Below are 6,000 nucleotides of genomic sequence, written 5' to 3'. Positions count from 1 at the left end.
ATATCATTTTAATTTATTTTCCCATTAAACAGTATATTGGAAATTACCGATCTCAGCTAACTTGCAATATTGTTCTATTTTTTATTTTTGGTTGTGTCTGTTAATCTCTCATTCATCATCTCTCATTCATACTTCTCTTTTCCATTTCGTACAAATACATTTTATGATAAAAATATAACGCAAATTACTGAATACGAGTATTTACAGTTTTGACACATCGGTCGGAAGAATGTTGTGTCCCCTTAGGTAAATTGCTATAGAAATATTTTTTTATTAATTTATTAGAATCAATTATTTTGATCATACATCATACTTATACCTTTTCAACTAATAAAGGGATGACCTGTGAATGGTTTTTTTTTTTGGTTTTTTTTATCTCCTGAATATCATTCCTAATATATTTTTAACTTGGTAATAATGGATTTATTAGAACTGTCAAAAGAAGCCAGTGCGCGTTGGAGAGAAGATGGGATATTTTTTGAGGGTGTGTTGGCAGAAGTGGGCGCGGGTCAATACCATGCCGGGGCCCCTCCAGTAGGACCCGTGCTCTTGCTGAGGCTGCACTAGTCATGTGAGCAGGCTCGCTGGGGCATACATGGGCCAGTTGTGTGTGTGCTTCGTTATTGCTTCTTTAATGGGTGAGTCATGTTCGATATCAACAAGTTTTTCAGCTTATTATTAGTGTAATTAAAATTTACAGGTCGGCAGTTACCTGAATTGGGTTATCGTTGCCTGTTGACATGTTCGCTCAATTATCACTTTCTTTTTTAATGGTATTATATCATATGAGGTACTCAAAAGTTTTATTTCTTTTATTTTATTAATAATAATTGAGACAATGAATTATAATTGGTAAATAAATAACCAATCCTTTACTATATTCAAGCATTCGGTGTTAATTTATAGATTTATGTTTGACAATAATTATTCAGTTAGTGTATATTGTTGATCTGCATTTCTCAATGGTCATACGGATAAATTTATTTATATTTTGGTTTCTTTGCTATGACAATTTTATGTAAATTGTGTAGTGTATTTTTTGACCCTTATGCGTTAATTAGACATGTATTTTATATCAAAACTGTTTTTTCTTTCTTTAAGGTTACTTTTTACTAAAATGTAAAATATAGTTGATATTTAATAAGTAATAAACAAAAATGAATGTATAAGGGTGTATCCCCTAGCAATATAGTTTTTATTTTCCATATTATATTTATGAAATGAAAACGTTTACATAAAAAAATACATTATATATTTATTTTTATGGACTAAACTTAGTCGATAATTGTAAATAGTGAAGTAAATTTATCCTAAAAAGTATAGATTTGGCTTTGTGTAACGAATAAGTAATCAGTAATTTTTATAAAAGTGCTAATAAACGTATGTAATCTCTATAGAGGACTCCAATTTAACCTCCAAAATGACTGCAGTATGTGTATTAGAATTACAGTTGTAATTATTAAAGAAAATTGATTATTTCAATTTTAGTTGTTAAATATTCTACATGAGCGCTTGTAAGTATAAATTTTATAAAACATAAAATAATATTAATATTATTTAATGTTTTATAGTATATTCAATTAATTTTAAATATTTAATAAATTTTATTTTATTGTTTTAATATAGTCAATTTGCAGCCCGAATTATTGTTTATTGCGCAAGGCTAAGGGGTTAAATATTTTTTAAAATTATATTTTGCGAAAAGCAAAACAAAAACTTAAAAAATAATTTATAATATCTCCATGACGAATTGATTGTAATTTTGAACAATTCTACTTAATAGAGTCAATGGAAGGTGTAAGAGGCGCCTGTTGAATGTAATTGAATCTCCTTTACCTAATGTTAATGACTATTTGACAGTCTCAGATTAAATTTACTAACCGTTTAGATTGCAGCTTTTTCCAAATCATGAATATCCCTTCTTTAAATGATTAAAGGGTAATCATGTCATTTTACAGAAAAATGAGTGCTTTGTGAATTTACATAAGTAGAAAAGGTTTTATTTGACTAATTAATTAGTATATATTAATAATTAACTATTATTGTTACCTTCTTAAATTTGAAGACGGCAATAATACTAATTTGATAATGTGTGAAATTGTGATTATAATAAAGGATGAATGCGGCAATAGTATTTTACAACCATGCAAGAGCCATGATTTACGTTTTTCAATTTATTTGATATAGAAATATACTAATTTAATAAACTCCATATTTTAACTAACAAATATAAAAAAATACAAAAATAAAATATTTCAGTCCATTTTTCAAATATTGAATTTTCGGTAGATAGTTAATATTTATTGACGAAATATAGAATATATTGACAAATATTTCAAATAGATTTATCTTTTGCAAATCGTACATTTTTTCTGGCCAAGGACTATCCTAAATATACGTTAATATAAATAATTTATAAGTATTTATGATTCCACCGACGAGTAATCATTTAGAGGCCGTGTTAAGGTAAAACATAAATCTTGGACCCTTGAGGCGCGAGTTTTTGTAGCTTTCGTAAATAAATGGACTAGCCCATATCCACAACGCGAGACCCTTTGTCGCAAGACTCGTGCGATGCGATAGATCTGTGGCGCAGTAGCAGAGATAACTGTGTAAAAGGGGGTAATCTACATACCTACAGATGTTATACTATTTTTTGGAGGTAATAAACATAGTAAACCATATCTCTTGGAGTTGATTTGATAAAATTGTGAAGTCGAAATCAGTCCATGTTCGTGTCCGCTTCCGGATAAAATGTATTTTTCCCATCAACCGTGGATCGACTGTGGGGTCGAGGGATCCTTCTGGGACACACCCAGCGTTCATAAAGTATCTGGCACGTCTTTTGGTTCAAAGAAAAACCCGTTGATTGAGCTTAAATGCTGACCATGTTTCTTTCCTTGTATAATCAAGAAGCTTGCGTCCTAACTATGTGCTAAACCTTAATCTTTCGAGAATGTATTGAAAATAATTTTTTAATGATAAATAACTGAGATTTGCTAATATTCAATAACAATTAATAATATATACCTTAAGGATATTAAACAAATTATATAAATAACCATTAGAATAATATGCAAACGAACAATTAAAAGCTTTCAGAAATACCGGTGGCACAGTTTGTTGAATACGTTTTATGCCTGAAACTTGTAAGTACAGACTGTACCGCAAAACACTCCTTATTGCATTATAGTTATATTGACTATTTCCAAGAATAGGGAAAGAGTGGTAGCAAAACTAATTGCTGAAATAATTGACTCTTGGCATATGTATGAATTACAGAGAACTGAACCATAACATTTTGTGAATTATACAAAAATTGGTAACGGAATCTTATATTTAATTATAACATATGGTTGCTTTCTGTTATAAAAATAATTAAATATATTATATAATAGATTAACTTTCCAAAAAAAAAACTACTGAAAAGGCAATTAAAATCTCTCGATTTGTCCTTGGATTGTTGATTATGGTGAAAAGGGCGGTAGCTAATGGTCAGACAATTTTCGATTAAATAGTCTTTTTAGTTACTCAAATTCTCTAAATCTTGGCTAAATTTTCTGTAAATTTGGTATTAATGAAGTTTTGATGAGTAAAATAATATTTGAGTTCCTACTGGAAATTTTTAATACTTACTTTAAAAACAATTACCGGTTAATGAAAGGTTATTCACCAAAAATTCGATTTACGTTTTAAACACATGAATCTTGAAAGTGTTAAAACCGGTATTAGTTTACTAATAATTATAAAATCAGTTTTCTAATGGTCACTATTAGTTAAATCATAATTGATAATTATAAATAATTAAAGTTTCAAGAGCTATTTACTGTGAAGTTGTTTCATAATTTGAAAAATTATAAAATACCTTAAAAAATGTAATCAAAATGCGTCAATGAGTTAGATCCGTTCTTAAATCATCTTAAAAAATTCAAAACCGGTATTTGTTTAATAATAAATTTAAAATTAGTTTTCTAATGGTCATTACTAATAATAACGCGATTAATGATTTCTATGTTATTAAAAATTGATGCATTATATTTAAAAATTACAGAATATTGTAGAATAGTTGTGTGAATTGAATCTAAATTCGTTAATGAACATTATATTGCTTTGGTCAACAATGTTTAAATTAGTTATATACAAGTTTACCAATTTAAAATGACAATTACCTCTTGTTGATCCTGAATTAAAAAGGGAGTTGCTGAAACGGTCTGTCTGAGCAAGATTTAAAACATTTTTTTTCCAAATAAGAAGATTAATTCTAAAACTTGACAAACATAGATCCAATTTTATTATCTGATAAGATAATAATGTATAAGAAACTTTTACATTAAATTTATTAATTTTTTAAAGGAAAATAGAACGATTTTTTTCAATAGTACAAACTCAGTTATATAATTAAAGGAAAAAATAATTTTGTACTTGTTATGGAACCAATATTTTTTTAATGATATGTTAATTTTTCTATTATATAGAGAAAACTTTTGGTGATCATTTTGTGATATTTTATTGGACATATAATCTAATACATATCCAATTGTTGGGATAAAGACATGAAATTTAATTTTTTTCTTGCTTACACTATATTGAAAAAAATAGTACAATGTGAACTACAGATTACATATAAATAACAGTTCTACAATTTGAGCCACGAGTTGTTCAATTAAATGAACAATTGTAATGTAATTTGTAAAACGGGGTGGCCCGTCGTTGGGCAGACAGTGGGGGTACCCCCTCTAATTTTATTTTAATTATAATATACGAGAGGAAGACATATCAATAGTAATCTAGTCCTTCATGGCTATAGATAGCATTTTTTATTTATCCATGCGTGACGTTTTGGAAGAAAATAGTTTTTCATTTTCAAACAATCTTGATCGAATGCATTGGATACATATAAGTACCGCTATAATCAAATTTAAAAGTTTACTAAAAATTAGCTATTTATGTTGTATACTTATCTAAATTATTGCATACATATGTAATAAAGTTGATTTCATACAAAAATCAAGGAAATGTAGTAAGAAACATTTTCAACTTCGCTTATGTAATTAATCTAGATATCGACAGAATCGTCATTAATATGGGATACCTTAAGTTTTGGGATTGAAATGAATTATCTAAACAATTTTAGGTTTTCAACTGAAATAAACAATATAATAATTAAAATTATAATTTTATTGAATATTTGTAATGTAACCTACATTTTAAAGATTTACAGTTAAAAAAAAAATTCAAGCATTTGCGAAAGGTCAATCACTGGAGTTATTACTCCCCTGAGACCATTGGTAATGACGGTTTTTTTTTATTGGTTGTTATGAATTTTTATTTCAATTTTTTAGTTTTATTTTTTAAAAAGTAGCAGATTCAATTGATTTTTAATCAGTCTGATTTGAATCGGGAACAGACTAAATCTTGTTGTTTTTAAATTTTCTTTTTTTTTCAACAAGATACAAGAAATACGTTGTAATATCAATTAAATAAATGTCCTCAACCGGCTCAATATTCGCAACATCACGATACAAATTTTAATTCTCTTAAATAATTAATCCTTAAACTAGAAGATATACATACAACAGGTCTGTACTACTATTCCAATCGTGACATTGCTTTCAGCGGATTATTTTAATTTTAAATTACTCTCATTAAAACAATATAAATTAAGTACATGTAGTAGATCTACTGAACACGTTACTGTTATCAAATTGGTCGGTTGTTATCGATCCTCCATTGTTTATTTTCCCTGCGGTTTTCGAAGCTTTTTTTTCTTAAGCTGAATTAATCGAAAATAAAATAATCATCGTTATTTATATTTTTTAACTTCATCGTAACTTGGTGAGAGAGCATTGTATGCTCCTGCTAGCGTATCAGGATGAATAATATCAAAGTATTGTTAATATAGTGTGGTAACCTTTGGAATGTGGCATACCTAGGCTATTAGGATTCGGGAGTAGATTTAAGAAAAATTAATTTCTTGTCTAGTACATTACAGTAAGTTGG

At 27.8% G+C, this 6,000-nt stretch overlaps 1 protein-coding gene across 1 annotated transcript in view; it reads left to right on the top strand.

Moving 5' to 3' along the window:
- Positions 1-521: 521 nt before the first annotated feature.
- Positions 522-6,000, top strand: part of dtn (transmembrane protein 132C dtn) — a 208,266-nt gene continuing 202,787 nt past the window's right edge. Inside the window, exon 1 of the mRNA XM_067052267.1 lies at positions 522-638. The gene's annotated coding sequence lies outside the window, so the exon portion shown is untranslated. The remainder of the gene's footprint in view (positions 639-6,000) is intronic.

Source organism: Halyomorpha halys, unplaced genomic scaffold, assembly GCF_000696795.3.
Source record: "Halyomorpha halys isolate HHAL.00 unplaced genomic scaffold, Hhal_1.1 Scaffold664.1, whole genome shotgun sequence".
In the NCBI taxonomy this organism is placed as follows: Eukaryota; Metazoa; Arthropoda; class Insecta; order Hemiptera; family Pentatomidae; genus Halyomorpha; species Halyomorpha halys.
This window is presented reverse-complemented; position numbering and strand designations above follow the sequence as displayed.